The sequence below is a fragment of the Agelaius phoeniceus genome, chromosome 3 (genome assembly GCF_051311805.1).
Source record: "Agelaius phoeniceus isolate bAgePho1 chromosome 3, bAgePho1.hap1, whole genome shotgun sequence".
NCBI classification, from domain to species: domain Eukaryota; kingdom Metazoa; phylum Chordata; class Aves; order Passeriformes; family Icteridae; genus Agelaius; species Agelaius phoeniceus.
The window spans coordinates 38,911,673-38,928,920 of record NC_135267.1 but is presented as its reverse complement, the minus strand read 5'-3'; positions in this window follow the sequence as shown (position 1 = coordinate 38,928,920).

Below are 17,248 nucleotides of genomic sequence, written 5' to 3'. Positions count from 1 at the left end.
GATACTGAATGGGAGCTTATGCTGGGGTGTTTTTTTCTTTAAAGTGTAATTTCTCATTTTAACCTTAAAAAATAATTAATCAATTGGAGAACTCTTTCATTTGAGTATTTGTAAAGCACTGTCTGAGGTAATTTCAGAAGTGTTCTCATTGATAATGTCTGAAAGGTTTATGACATGCCAGAAGACTGAAACCAGACAAATAAAGTGTGCAAGTTTGAAGAAGTAGGAAAGGGAAAAGGAAATGGGGATTATAAACCTGACACTTATCTTCAATTTCCTCAGTAATTCTGGATGGTAAGATGCCTTTCTACAGAAATAAATTGTAGAGATGATACATCTCAGCTTCAGAAAAGCTTTTGGCATTGTTTCACCCATTTTACTTACAAGAAAAGCTGTTGAGACGTTCTTGAGGAAAGTACTGTAGCATGGGTGAAAAAGACATTTGTACAAATATACAGAGAGAAATTTCACAGTGGGCTTTTTTTTGTTTTGTTTTTTGTTTGGTTGGTTTTTTTATGGGTTTTTTGTTTGTTTCTTTTTGGTTTTGCTTCCTAGGTTTTGTTTGTAGGTTTTGTTTGTTTGTTTTTTAATGGAAATGTAAGACATCTAGATCTTTTGCTGTTAAATTCTTCTATTAATTACTTCAATTACTGTTGTTTCAGACCACCTGAACCCAGGAGATAATGAAATTACTTTGAAGTACAGATTAGAATTCAACAAGTCTTAAGAGATTGAAGATATGATAAAAAAAATAAGACAAATGTCTTCAAGACAACACAAGGTACTGTAAATTGATGGGAACAACTAACTACAGATATGGATCTGTAAAGTGATATAATTGCACTGTCTGTTTGTCTTGGTTTGGAAAGACAGGAGTCTGCTAATGAAGGCAGGAGCCTCCCCTGAAATGGAGAATGTAAACCCTCCCCACCCCTCTGAATTGCTATAAATTTTAAATTAAGGGGCTCTCAGGCAAAAATATGGGAGCAGGAAATAACAGTTCTTTAATAGGGAAGGGAAAAAAAAGTAAAAGGATGAAATAAACAATGCAGTACACTAGAACAACACTGACAGAGTCAGAACCCAACCTGACACCCTGTGGGTCAGGGTGTTGGTGGCAGTCCAGTTGGAAATGTGGCTGCAGTCCTCCTGCAGTGTCAGGTGTGGTTTTGTTGGAGCAAGGGGGATCTGTAGAGGAGGATGTATTCTTCCTCTAAAGATCCAGTGGAAGAAAAGACAGCTGCTGTTCCTCTGGGGAATCCAGTGGAGAAAGCCATGCTGGTGTCTCAAAAACCTCTGGATTCTATCTGGGTAGCAATGCTTGGCTGCTCCCTCTGGGCAGAGCATCTCACAGTGGGATGTTATAGTTCTTATCAATCATGCAGTGACTTTCAATAGTCTGTTATCAGCAGATGTCCCCTCCTGAGGGAGGTGGGAATGTGGTCACTCAAAGAGAGAGATAAGGCAAACTGCCCACTTGACAAAGATAATCTGCCATACAGGTGGTAATTGAAAACATCTTGCATTGCAATCTGGAGCACTGTTACTCAACAGGAATGGTTCTCTTCTGGGTAGGAATGGACTTCAGGAAAGATGAACAGGAGGTGGTTAAGGCAATATGATATGTACAGGAATGACTGATGACTGAGGCTGTGAATGGGGATGCAGTTACTGCCCACAGTTACACAGTTTTGTTGTAAAGAAGGGATGGTTACCTTTTCTACAGATTCAGAGTAGATAAGAAGTAACCTGTTTAAGTTGCAGCAAGAAAAAAATCAGTTTACACATTTAGAAAAAATATTTGGAATACTGGAACTGTAATGTAATGCTGGAATAAAATCTCCTGGGAACTTTGGAGATTTCCTGCCACTGAATAACTTAAACAAAAGAAAACATTTGAGAGTTGTCAGCTTAGAAAAGCTTTCAGGTCCATTTTTGCACCATTTTAACTAAAGTCTGTAAATTTGGTGGATTGTGTTTTCTGTGGGAAGCAAAACTTGAAGATTTGCTGAGTGTGTGTGAATTGCTTGGCTTCATTACTGACTGAACAAAACTTTCAGCACTGGCCAATTTTCACTCCTTATTTCCATAGAAAAGACTAGGTAGCAATAGCTGTGAATATGTGCTTTCTTGAAAAATGCTTGATGCTTTTTTACAATCTATTGTTTATATGAGTAATATTAAAAAAAAAATAAAGAGTGGTAGTAAAATACCATGTGACAATTCCTAATTGGAATATATTTCCTCATCTGAGCCAATAATTTACATTAGTTGAATAACAAGCTGTGTTTTAAAAATGCCCATTTGTTGCTTACAAGGTAACAGGTGGTTGACTTGTTACCAGATGTTTTTAGCACTTTAAATTTTAGGATCATTGCTTATATCCTGCTATCTTCCCTAATACAGTATTTTTATTTTTATCAGCTTCTTGTAGGCTGGAAATAACCTATGGTTCAATATTATTTTCAGTGAAAGTGAATGTTTCTCTCAGTATTTTTTTTGACCTAAGAATATTTTTGCTGCTTCACTAGCACAGGGCATAAGTAAAATTAAATAGGGAGAATACAAGATGAAAGAAATACAGCTAAAAGTTTTTGAAAAAATAAATAATATATGGCACATATTTTGTGGGGTAAGCAGGATCTATCTATTAATAAGTCAAAGCACATTTCTTTGAGATATTTCATAGTGCTCGTTTGCTCACTGATAAAACCTTATTAGCCCTTTATATTGATCCTCAGCAGTCCCACAGACCTTGGTTCCAGTATAGGATCCTGCTCTTATCCATTGCACCTGAGATGATGAATAACAGCTATTTTTACACCTATTTGAATTTAATATAGTTTACAAAAGAATGTTGGTGGGAGGGGCGTTTGATTTTGTGTGTGTGTGTTATAAAGAAAAAACTGGGATTTTTTTAGTATGTTTTTATTTTTCCTATGGGTCTGTAATGAAGAAAGATTTGCATCCACTTTGGATGAAGACTTGCAGTCCTGATTGTCTACAATGCCTTTACATATTCCTAAGATGTTGATAAATCTTTTCTAGATGGTGATTAGATGTTTTCTTGTCTATCTCTGAATCACACAACTGCTCAGCACCTCATCACATGCAATGCAATCCATCATTATGTAAGGCAGACAACTTGAGTTTTATAATGAAATTGAATGTTTTGAAGATTTAGACCAAAAACAAGGAAAATTTATACTTTTATCTGCTTATTTTTAATTTAATAATTTACATTAGATTTCTGTGCATTTTTATTAGTATTTCTTGCATATATACTGGTGCCTTTCTAGAACCTGACATCTGTTAAGAGATTTTTTGAACTTCTGATATTTTTAAAGGAGAAAGCTCTCAAGCTTTATTCCATAGCTTGAGGTATGGAATTTTCATTGCCTTGCATTCATTCAATTATGAACCTTTAGAAACTGGCCTGTCCATCCTCAGTTGCATTTTCCAGAAAAGGTTTAGCAGTTTAATGGAACAATAGTGAAGAAAGACAACATTTATAGGCCTGAAACAGACCACTCCAAAAGCAGGAGTAACAAAATTTATTGCACTGGAACTTTGTCAGAACAGTTGTCATGGGACTGAGGTTTGAGTGGACATAGGGCAAACAAGATTGGATCTGTTCCTGAAGTTCATGTACAGCTCCAGCTTCTCTTACAGGAATTCTCCATCATTTTCTTGGAATGATGTTCTTCAGCACAGCAGAAACTCCTTGAAACTGGGTTGGGTTCACTTACTTATACCTGGAACCAGAACTACATCCTCTCTTTAAGTTAAGAACCTCCTGGCCACAGATTGTAATTTGTAAAGACAGGTAGTCAAAAGTTAGGAAATGAACATATATATTTGGCCCTTTCCCCATTTCAATTCAGAAGCTGTGTGGGTATACAGTGTGTTATAAACTTTACATATACACTCACCAGTCTTGTTTTGCCTAAAAAAACCCCTGCCTCACTCAGTGAAAAGAATAGAAATGTAAAGGGAAAGAACAACTGAGGTTGTGCAGGTTAACACAAATCTTACATTTCTTTTTAGTCACTGGGAACACGAACAACTGTTTTTCATTAGCATGAGTTTTAGCTCTGTAAACAAGCATATAGTAGTTATAAGGAAAGGAGTGACTGTATACAGGAAGAAATCTGTGCAGGGAATACAATAATTTACCAGGGATTTATGGACTATTTCTGATAGTTGCTGTAGACTTCTATGGGTCTTCCTGTGTTCCCCAAAGTGAAACATATTTTTCTTTCCTGTTTCTTTGCCCTGTTCCTAAAACAGAGAACTGCACAGTGCACTGGGACATAGAAGGTCTCCACCCTACTTATGTTTTATAGTTCTTTGCCTTTAGCTTGGACAGCTTTGGGGCTTGATTTTTTAATGTCTTGTGTACAGTATAAAAGAGCGGCATAAAGAAGAAATTGGGGAGTTTCTGTGAATCATGACATAAATATTTATATATGTAATAAATACTCTGGCTTTGGGCTTGACACGTCTCAAATGAATAAAATCAAACACAGTAAGCTACTGATGGTAGAAGAGGAACTGTTTAAAGTTTAGATTAGTATGAGATGTGCTTTTGGAGGAGAGAGAATTCCACCTGATTTTTCACATAGTTTCTACATATTGTGAGTAACAAGTCCATTAGGGAATGAACTGAGACTCCACTTCTCTTCACATTAGTTATCTGATATTTTTGATAAAGATTTTTAGTTGCCTTTTAGATGGTCCAGTGTCATGACAACCAGCTCAGAAACAGATTTCATAGAGAAAGAGTTTATCTCTCATTAATCTCTTGGTAGCATATCCACCTTGGAACAATGGGAGTTTTGTTTGGTTTTTATAATAAATCATTCTTATGAAAGTAGTTGGTTAGCCTCATCCCCTCTCTTTGTTTTCCTGGGGGGCTTTTTGTTGGCTTTTGTTTGTTTGCTTTTGTTTGTGCTTGTTTGTTGTTGTTGTTTTTATTTCTTTGTGTTTTTCTGTTTGTATTTCCCCTATGCATAGTTTGAGATATATAATCAGGTACAGAAGGAACAGTTATTCATTTATTTAGAAAGAAATTAATTTGACATGAAGTGCCTTTGTTTAGAAAAGCATGATTGTATTGCCTTGCATGCTGTGGGGTTTGTGCTTTGAAAATTGATTCCTTTGACAAGATTTAATTAAAGTAAATTCTACATATAGTTGAATGTTTTATATCTTACAAAGAGTATGATTACTAGTGGCTGCAAGTTTTGTCATGTAATTGCCTTGATGGTCTTACAAACAAGAGGCTATGACTCCCCATTATAAGCTGGAAGGAGGAGGAGGAGATAAAGATCTGATTATATGACAGAGAGGAAGTTTTATGTCTTTGAAACATCATCTTAATACCTAACAAACTTTGGAAAATAAGAGCAAGAAATCTAATTTGTTGCTGCAGCAAAGAAAGTCACCAGGATGCATCAAGAGGGACATCACTAGCAGAGAGGAAGACATCATCCCACTCTAGTCAGTGCTTGTCAGGCCACATCTGGAACACTATCTTCAGTTTTGGTTCCCTCTATACAAAGGTGATGTGAACAGAATGCAGAGGGTCCAGAGATGATCCAAGGGCAGGGAAGCCTGACATATGAGGAAAGGCTGAGAGATCTATCTAGGTGTGCTCATCCCTGAAGTTTGAAGATTTAGAGAAGGCCTTGGCACCATGTTCCAGTATTTAAAAGGTGGCTACAAAGAAGATGGAGACTTCATTTTTAGGAGGAGTCATTAGGGGTGATGGGTATGAGTTAATTCCAGGGAGATTCTGATTGGACACAAAGGGAAAAGTTTTCACAGAGAAAATCATCATGCCTTGTAATAATCTGTCCAGGGAAGTGGTGGATTCCCCCATATTGGACACCTTTAAGATTTAGCTGGACAGAGTGCTGGGCCATCTTGTCTAGACCAAGATTTTACCATGCTGTTACCAAGAAAGGTTGGACCAGGCAATTCTTGAGGATCCATTCTAGCTTGATATTCTGTGATTCTGTTAACAAACAATTTGAATGAACATTAAATCAATACCTTGTTTGATGCTTTTATCTTTTTTGAAATGGAAGTATACATATTTATATTTTTAATGAGTGTCAGCTGTTAAAAGCATGTATTTTGAAATATTTGTGAATATTTACCCAGTGATATCCCTAAATATTCACTCTACTTTGCTTAGGATCACACCAGTATATGACTGCATAACAGGATTTAAACATTATTATTCCTATATTACGGTGTAGTAAAAGGTTACTGATTAAATTCAGGGCTAAGTGAATAATTTGTGATGAAGGTTAATGAATCTTTCCAACAGGGCAGCTTGAGCCATAACTTAACATGTCTCAGAGCTCTCGTTCTCAAATGTCATTTTTGTCCATCTTTGATATTTTTACCTGGGTCATCCTCCCACCTTCTGCTGCTTCTCCCTGCACCTCCAGCATTGCCATGGGCTGACATCCAGCCTCCTCTGGAGTGATGACCATTGCTCCCTGTTCCCTCACAGAACTGACCTCTGGCACAGCTGGCTATGGCCTCAGTGTAGTACAGTCCCCTGAGAATTCTCACAGTCCAGCTCCCAGTGTTTCCTCTACTTTCCCATCGATTAGGTTACTTTCCATTCTCCCACTCAAACTTCATCCATAGCACATCCAGTCTGTTTGGGGAGGATGGACACTTTTCTTCAAGGACTCTATATATACAACTCCTCTGCAGCCCAGTTTCCTGCAATTTCCCTGACTCCTGAAGCTTCTTGCAGATTTGCACCAAAACTGTTTTCTCCTAGACAGGAAACTTGAAACTGGTTACACCAGAAAAAGAGAGAAAACATTTCTGAAGTCTTATCTCATTGTGGCAGGTGAGATGGAGGAGATGGTGATTAATTGGAGCTGCTTTAGTTCCTACTCACATCTTTGTCCCAGTGTCTGTTGTCTTTAGTTAAATAATGGGCTCTTCCCATGGAAGTCACAGTGGAAAGTCACAAGTAGAAAACTTCCAGTGAACAGAATGATCCAGTGAGAGAGATTTGAAATAGGAAAGAGCATAGATGAATGTTGGATGGAGCATTCTTGGGGTTTCTTACAATTTGGAGAAGAATCATGTCCCAATTCAAGGACTTAGACCATCTTTTCATAAGAGATGAAGGGCCAGATGTCATACCTTAGGACAATCAAAAGGACTGTTTGAGCTACACAGTATCCAGACTGGGGAATAATTTTTTACATTCCTTTTCCTGTGTTTTGAAAAATAAGTCTAGAGCTTGACATGAAAATTTGAAATACTTATCTGTGTAATGAGCATATACAGCTGAACAAGGTAACAAGATATTTATCAGGCTGCAGTATAAACAGAAAGTCTGTGACAAAATGAAAGGATCACAGCAAAGTAAACTCTAGAAAGATTTTTTTTTTTAAATTCCATTAATGACTAAACAAATTCAAACTTTCTGGCTAGTGGAAGAATCCCAAAATAAAGATAACTCTAATTTTAAAAATGTCTTCAATATTTATCAGCATGAAACATTACTTGCTTTGTTAAGTTATATGCATGTAATATAAGGTATTTCTGATCTGTTGATATTTGTTCATATCAAACTGTATCTTCTTAAGTGTATCTAGAGAGATTACAGAAATATCAAGAAATTTTTTTTGTAGATGTGATGTCACAGTCTAACATTCTATTTCACATTTCTAAATCCCAAAAGCACTTGAGAAAATAATAGGGGTTATTTTTCTTCCCTTTATACCTTCAGAAAATAAAATTCAGTGAATCCTACACAGATTTCACAGACTGTCAAGGCAAAGCTAAGATGGGAATCCAGCTTTCCCCTTTGGTGATCTATACCTTGACCATGGCTCCTTGTTTCCAGAGGCATGTAGACTGGACAAATAGGATGAAATCTTATATTTCTTGTAAAGTCAATATCTGAAACAACTAAAGCAGAGGTAGAAAGAGAAATGGAGGTTTGGAGTCGAAAAGAAATTGTAGGATAGATGCTATTAATTTTAATTTGAGGTTCCTTCCTTGTTTAAAGGTTAAAAGCTGTAAAGTGTTAACAGTTGTTAAAAAGAAAAAATTATTACTACCCTGTATATTTTGAGAGACAAATTCATGCTCATGCAGATGCCAAACCAAAACTCCTCTGCTCAACATCAACTTGTATAAATTAAGCAGGATATAATGAAAGAAATAACAATGAAATTACACTTAATCTGTAGCTGAAGTGAAGGTGACCTTTCCTGTTAGCATGATTGTCATTTTGAGGGACAATTTGCTACATCTGAGAAAAGGTCCACATCCATTAGTTCTTAGAAAAATAGGCTCTTCAAAGAATAATGCATCAGTTTTTCCATGACACTGTCTGAACTGAAAGTGCAGTAAAAATATTTTGGAATTATCTTAAGCTTTGTATCTTACATTGTCCATATTCAAAAACAACAAGTGTATATATGAAATTATATTTTAAGAAGTTGTAATTATTCATGTATTTGAGTATTTGAAGAAAAATTACTGTTGCTTGACACTGAGAAACAAGAGATCTGACTTGTCAAAACTATGACTAATTTTAGTAAGGACATGGATCTTTAAATTTGATATCAGTGCAGCCAGAAGGAAAGCAAAGAATTGTAATACATTTTTCAGACTAAAGAATAAAGTACTTTCCTTTGGCAAATGTGAACGTTACAAATCTCTGCCTTACAATAAACAAAGCCTTCTATCTCTGTTTTTCATCAGCATTTCTGATATTTCTCATACCTAATTATAACATGTATTTCCCTTTAATCAGTGGTACATAATTTACTTTGTCATGCTTATAAATGTGCTTTACAGACATGCTTATTGAAATACATACAAAACATCTTCCTATAACAAAATATTTAATGATACAAATATATAGAGATTTCAGGCAAAAATACTTGTAGCTTTCTAAACAGTATTTTCATTTTTAATAGTAGACTTCAGAAACAGAAATCAGCCTTTTATTCCTTAAATTTAAGGTGTAAAAAATACATGAAAGTAAAATACATTTTCAGAGATTTCTGCCCTATGTGCATTTATAGATGTAAATCTGATGACAAAAGTGACAATACATGTTAAAATTTTTTCTTGATTTTCTTGGAGGCATATCACACCAAAAATAGAGTAGGAAGACCAGAATCTTATTAACAAAGGAAGTAATGGTTAGATATCAAACCAAGGGCATCATTATAAGATTTAGCACTGGAGAAGGTGTTGCTAAGGAAATTGATGCTAAATATTAATACAGTGAAATTAGAGCTCTATTTTATGTCCTTTATTTTGTTATAAATATAAAAGCTATATCTGCTACATCAAGCTGAACAAGCCCAGGACGTTGTCCCAGCATTAGCATGGGATTATTCATAGTCTTTAATCATTAGTACATACCTTGGCACATTTTTTGGTTTTGCTGCTTAGCACTAGCCCAAATAATGCTAGTTTTTGACTTAATAAAAGTCATGGACCTATAAGGTAGAATAGATGAAACCACCTTATTTTAGGAAGAGCAGAGCTGATCTGTATAGAATGAAGTAGACTGCACTGCTTGGTCTCAGGATGAGCAGACAGATCACTACACATTTTATTTCCTAGTTCCAGCTGAGGTCACTGCTCAGACCCCCAGGCAGGCACCAGCTCTTTACCACACAAACCACACAGGAGGGAGAATCACCACATCACCACATCCCCATCAGAATGGCTGACATTGGAAGGCGCCTCTGGACATCATCTCGCTCAACCTCCCTGCTCAAGCAGGGCCACCTAGAGCCACTTGCTCAGGAGCATGTCCTGATGGCTCTTGAGCATCTGCAAGGAGGGAGAGCTCACCACCTCCCTAGGCAGCCTGTGGCAGTGCCTGATCAACCTCACAGAGCAAAGAAGTTCAGACAGACCCTCCTGTGTTTCATTTTGTGCCTATTGCCTCTGGTCTTGTCTCTGGGCACACTGGAAAGAGCCTGGCTCTGCCTTCTTTGCATGCCCCTCCAAGAATTTACATACATCGATGAGATCTCCTCTGAGCCTTTGAACAAACAATCCAAGCTCTCTCAGCCTTTTTTCTTAGGGCAGAAGCTCCATCACTTTAGCAGCTCTTCACTGGACTCTCTCCAGTGTCCATTTCTCTCCTGTACTGGGGAGCTCACAACTGAACACATTATTCCAGGTCTGACATCATCAGTGCTGAGTAGAGGGGAAGACTGTTCTTTCTCACTGTGAGCTCCAATCTCTACATAAAAAATCCTAATTTTATATTCTTAAAATGTATTTATTTTTCCCTCTGTTGTGAAGGTGTGTATGGTACATTTTGACATTTATCTAATTCAGGATTCAGCCAAAACACAGAAAGTTAGTTATTTTCTGTGAAACAATCTGCTGGTTCTGGGCTCTGCCACTGTCACAACTGTTTCATTGGTGCAACACTGACATCTCACTCAGACACTGCTGGGGATAACTTCCAGGTTGCTTTCTCTCTGCACTGTAATCCACACCTGGATTGAACAGTTTGGTTTCCTGGACAAATTTCCTCCTGGTTAGGAGGAAAATTACTTTCAGATTGGGTTCCATGAAAAGTGGCAGACTGAGCAGGCAGCCTGCTGAGGATGAAGATGACTCCCAAGTCTTACTTCTTTTTGCATTGAAATGCTTCCGTAATATCTTATTTTCAGCTTTTTTCTAGCCATGAAGTACTGCCTGCTGTCCCCTTTTTCAAAATATTTCAGAGAATCAACCTGTGCAAAAAAAGCCATTAAGAATATGTCTTTTTGTGATATTGCACAGCTTGATTTTCATGTATGCAGGCAGATGCAAGACATTCCTGGTCTTGCTGAAGGAGCAGGAGCAGTGTGAGTGACACGACAAGCAGGGATGTTGTCCATGTTGGTATTGGCAGTCTCCTGCTGGACCCTGAGGCAGCATGTTTAATTCAGTCTTGGCTCTGCACTGTCTTCATGGGAGCCCTCTCAAAATTATGTCTGTCTCAACTTGTCCAGATGGAACGGCTCTGTGCTGAGGGAAAAAATCACCTCTGGAGGGCAATCAGGTCTCCAGTGACAAGGAAACAGAGATGACTAGTTTAATTTAGACCTTAATTAACAATCTTGCTAGGTTCTGTTTCCCACTGGGAAAAGCACCAGATACATTTACAGTCCAGTTTAGTCAAACACAGCACATATTTAAAGTGATTTTTATTCAGGCTCTTAAGCACATGCGTGAGTCACACAATATAATGAATTCAATAAAAGTATTTGAAGCTAAGAAAATGTTTAAAGATGCTTTTGAAGAGAAGCTCAGGCAGGAACCATATGAGATTTAGCTCACTGCTTTCCTAGCCTTGTATAAAAAAATGGGTTGAATACACATAACTTTTTGTTGGGGGTCTTGATATATTTCATCTATCATTACACAGTGTGCTGGGTTTCCGGTTTTCATTTTTTATTTTTTATGCTTGTTTATTTTTTTTGCATACAATTTAATCAATAACAGCTGTTAACTACCTATTCAAATTCCTCTTTATATATGTATTCAGACTTAAACAGTGTGCTGCTTCATGTTCTCTTTTTAAGGTGAAGTCACTTCAAAAAGTTTCAAATCAGGAACTCTTGGGTTTTTGACTGTTTTTTGACTGGTTTTTCATTGACCTATAGTTTATCTGAAAATGCAGTCATCTTGAAATGAGATGCCGGCATAATAAGGTAACCCTGTTCCTCCTAATTCTGCCCTTTTGTCACATTAGATGTTGTCAGGAATTATTTTACATGTAGTTATATATAGTTATATATATTTATATACTATTATCCTCACAATCCATCTTCCTTCCTACTCAAGTGAATCAGCTTACTAATATATTTCTATAAATGACAATTCAGAATTACCTAGCTCAAGACTGCTCATGAGCCAAACTTACTTAATGAATTAATAATTTAGTTTTCTTTTTATTATAATAATTTGGTCTATTTTGAGTAGGAGAGATTAAAGGAAAAAATAATTTTTTTGGCTGCCAGGAATATTTTTGCTGTCAGTATAGAAGCCTAATCAAAACTAACAAAGTTCTATACTTATTTGGCTTAGATCTGAGCCAAAGAAATGCTTTCCTGATTCCTCATCTCAGTCTGCCCTTTCACAGAAAATGTCAAAAGTTCCAGAAGATATACTATGAGTCGTTGATAATTTTGAACAAAAATGTTTGCTCACACTTAGCAATGTTTCCAATTGTGTCAGTCTGAAATAGACCTCTTAAATTAGAGCAACAGATAAAATACTGTGCAAAACGTAATTTTGTTTTGTTTTCTAAAGAAAATGCATGCATCACTTGAAGCATGTTAAACTTGAACACTTGGAAACACTTAGTTTTCACAATTTAAAAAAACCTAAATGCAAAGAGGATGTTATCACAGTAAGTAATTTCATTTTCCAGTTGTTTTACAGGCAACAGTGGTGTGGTAAAAGAAATGAAATAAAATGGGGTGGTGGTAGTGGTAGTGGTAAGGATTATTAATCTGTGCCTGTGGTAAATGCAGCAAGCTTAGCCCATGGAGGGTCTCTGGCATCCTCTGGCAGATGTTCCCTTAAAGCAAATTATTGCAGGCAGGGGGAAGTGAAATAGAATTTGCCTCTAATTTTTGCCTTTCTGTGGCATCAGACTTGGCTTATATGTAGATGCTTACAAAAAAAGTATCCCGATAAGGATAGAGTACTCATTAATCTGAAAGTAGCTCTCAAAATGAACTTTTACTTTTTCATCTTTAGTAGGCTATAGGTATAGGCCAGGAATGGAAATGGTAAATGCAAAAAATAGTTTCTTAAAAAAGATAAAACTTCCTGGGTTGTGCCCTGTTTTGCATTATCATGCACAAGCTGAGAGGATGAAAAAATGAGCTTTCATGAGGGGAAAGTAAGAAAAAAGGAGATGTTGTTGTTTACAAGCACATAAAGAGTGTGGTCTCCTTTCCACTGGAGAAATGGTAAAGGACAACACAGTAATCAATGCAACTAATCAGTCACAATTAGGAAAAAGTTTATTTTGAACTGAGAAAGAGCGTGCAGGGAGAAAGAGAGGAAAAAGATAATTAAGATATGAAGATGGAAACCAGATTTTTTACAGTTTTATAATTTTGTTACTTTGTGAAATCACAACAGCTCATTTCCAGAACAGGCAGGTCTGCACCTGATAGCTGGAGAGGTTTTACTGAAGGCATCAGGAGAAGGTATGTCCTATCACAATGAAAACCAAATGCAGTCACCCCTCTGAACTAGCAGCTGAAGGTTAGGCCCTGTAAAGTCCGTGTCTTAAAATGAAAACAGATGACCCTTCTGAGGCAACTCAATTTTACTCAGGGACTGACATGCACCGAATATTAAGTTCCTCTTACAGCTGTTGAGCTGGTAACCCTCCCTCACTCTGGTCTTTGGGTGCCTTTTACCATGCTCCAAATTGAAGCAGAACACAGACAGGAATACAGAGCAGCTGTTTATGTGTGCCATGTGAAAAAGGGAGGTTTCCTCAAACCTTACTGTGGGGAGATGGACTTGACCCCCCCATACCATTAATGCTTGATTTGTCTGTCAGCATCCCAGGAAAGCTGAGACCCTTGTGCCTGACCAGTCTGTCAGTGTCCCCTTCACTGAACAGTCCTGCTGGATTGAGGGGTGCTTTGACTGACTTGTTCAGGGAAATATGGCAACAACATAAGGGAGATTCCTCAGCAGCTCTTCCTTTTCATTTGGATCTGTTCCCTGCTGCCAATGACTGCCAGCACCAGTGAAAGGCTCACACCAACAGTTTATGGAATAACATTCTTTATTAATATAAAATTGTGACAGGTTCAGGTTCAAGGACTGTTGTTGACAGTATCTGACTGCAAAAATGTATTCAAAGCAACACACAGACAAGCTGTAATGCCCAGTAAAACCATTCAGCACACACAGAGTGTGGTTCTTGCCCAAGAGGTGTCCCTATGGGGGAGAAGACAGGTTCAGCCCCTTGACTGATCCTAGCTGCTGTGATAGACTCTTGCCTAACTTTTCTCTATTGCCATCTTACTATTTGTTTGTGTTTAGCTTGTGTGATTCTAGTCATGCATACCTTTGCTACTGATTGGTGTAGAATTCTCTTGCTTTGCTTTTAAAGATAGAGTCAATAAAATTTAGAGCACCTGACCAGTGAGGAGTGGCTGTGCCTTGGAGGTGGTACCTTTGGGTTGGAGGTGTGTGTTAATGTTACACTTAGGTTATAATGAACCAAGTCCATTTGAGGAGAGGGATTTCAGCTCAGCTGTTGGCTCAGCAGCAGGACATCTCGATCTCTCTCTCCCCTGGCTGACAGGTGCTGGGTGGTTTTCCAGCTGCAAATCAGCCTTGAATTCCCCTCCCTGTGAGGATTTCAGCAGAGCCTGGTCGTGGTGACTCCACTCTGCTCCCTGCTCTGTTCCATCCCCTTTAGCAGGGGCTGTGGCTGCAGACTGTGGGTGTGGGGAGTCCTCCTGGAATAAATTACAAGCATGGCAACTGCATTCCATCCAGGGAGCAGCAACTGTAATTTACCCTATAATTTCTGTGCTATTGTAACTTCTGTTAGGATGTGAATATAAATTCTCAGTTTCTTCTAATTTTACCCCCATCCATCTTTCCACTGTGTGCTAACATGGGCAACATATCTGGGACTTGTGGTGTACCAGACTGAGCAGGAATATGCTGGTCACCCACAGCACCCAGCAGGTCATTTCTGGTCAGCCAGTCACCAGCCTTGTGGGGAGGGGTGGGTCTGCTTTGCTCCTTGGAACAGACTGACTGGTAATACTTGGTTGTCTTACTTTTCTCTGCCCTTTATATTCCTCACAGAATTCCTTCTTCACATCAGTATTTTTTTCCACTTAGGTTCTAAACCAGCTTTTATTACCTCAGCAATTCCCTTCCATGTTTCCATTTAGCCTGTCTTGCAGAGTTGCAGTTCACACACTTTCTCACACGTTTGCAACAAATTGTTCTTGGTAAGGCTGAGCTGGTGCCACACAGCTGCACCACAGCAGTGCCACCTCAGGGGACCTCCTCTGCTGGGCTGGGGGCCACCAACCCATCCTCCAGGACACATCCAGCTGCTGATCAGCTGAGGGCTCTTCAGGCACCGCTGACTGTGCTGAGAAGATCAACTATGATGATGCTTAGACACTTTGGCCATATATAAATCCCCCAGGTAGATATCCTGACCTTGAGCTGAATTTTGTCTATTTGATTTCTTTCTATCCTGTTTTTCAGCTGCATCCCTGTCACAGAGGTCTGATTACACTTTCATATAGGCTGTTACTTTCTGGAAGTCTTTAGTACAAGGATATTTATGTAGAATTCATTGTCACCATATTGACAGCATTCCAAAGAGGGTCATTATCCTCTATGCTTGTCTTTATAATCTATGGAATTTTTGTGTTGGTGAATTTTCTTTTAAGGGCTTTCTAGAGAAATTCTTAGCCATCTCTATTGAAAAAGAATTTTTTTTTTTTTTTTGCTAGAATAAGGCAATTTTCCATATCAATTTGGATAATTTCTTGTATCTCTTGAGTTTTCCTCTAGATTTTCAGCTCTTTCTACTAAGGTTTCCTTAATATAGTATTTATATTCTCCTCAAATATTAATTTGCACTTTCTATACCTTTCTAAAGGAACCAGTTGATACATTTTACCATTTTAATATATTTAATTTCTTTTTTTGCACTTAATTTTATCATGATCAGAGGAAGTCTCTGATGATCCAAGAAGATGTCTGGGAATGACAAGCAGTTCTTCACCATGGGCAAATTTGCCTGGCTAATGTAACTGATTTCTGATGAAATGCTTTTGATGTAATCTTCTATGTCACTCTTACACCCAAAATTATGAGATATAGTTTGAATGTAAGGTGGGCAGGAGACTGGTTGGAGAGGACCCAGACAATGAAACTTCAGGTGCTAAGTACTCCCCCACTTTGGGGACTTTGGTTGTGCTGAGCTCTCATCTGACCTAGGGACTGGATGCCTTAATTACAGATCAGAGTCAGAGTCCACACTCCTGAAATGCACCTTCCAGTTTTGTTTCCTCTGAGAAGACTGAAATTTGCCTGAACAATCTGTTAGGAGAATTGGGACATTAGCTTGGCAAAATTCACTTCTGGTCTGAGCTAAAACAATACGTGGAATTGTGTCGCAAGAACGAGAGAATTTTTCTCCCAGGAATATTTTCTGAAGGCAAGTCTTCAGTTAGTTGCATGTGTCATCAATCTGGTTCAAAAACACACAGAAATTCTAGTCTTCTTTCTCATCCATTGGTTTTTTCTCTCCAGAGTTTTGGTATCTTTAACTCAGAAGTTTTTCTGATGGTAAAGTTTCGGGTTTGTTCTTGATTTGTTTTCCAAAGATAGCTCAAAACTGTTTAGTTACTAGCTCACATCACTAGAAACAGCTTACACTGACTGAATGCAACTTCTCTGGGAGGGTATCGTGGGACTGATACAACAAAGAACCAGCAAGAATTGTTTAACGTTGCAGCTCAGGACACAGGCATCTGTAGATATCTGTGGTTTCTCATGAGACTTCTGTGAAAAAAAATCCCAAACTTTGAGAGCCACTGAGAAAAAGGCAGACAGAGCTTCAACAGAACAGCACAGGTTGCATTTGGTCAGTTAGAAAAGTGCTGCATGCAGCACTTGACTTTAAAGCACTTTGAAATTGAGGGACATGCTGATAGATAGCATTCCAGTTCCTTTGTAGAAAGATACCTAATAGTGAAAAAAAGAGCTAGGAACATTATCCTTGTGATTTTTATTTTGTGAAATACCTATGTCTTTCTTTACACCATACAGTATATTTCTCACAGAAATGTTCCAAAGTTTTTTTTTTATACTTTGCTGATCTGCTGTTTCTACATAAGTAGGTCCTTCAGTCTTTTAAATACCTTCTCTTGGAGGGTGTGGGTGATAAAGGGAAAATAAAGGAGGGGACATAGTCTTTCCTGTAAAAAAAAAAAAAAAAAGTGAAGAAAATTATCTCTACTTCAAATATTACTGGTGAAGAAAGTTTAGATATTATCCATAAATCTTTTCTCTGTATTTAAAGAAAAATAGCATCTGCTTGTACACATCTTTGGGAAGAAAAATAATATCCTGTGTAGACAATCTAAGATATCATTAAATGTGCGGAGATTCCATAATTGTGGCTTTTCTTAAAATTAGGTAATTTATGTGCAAAAGC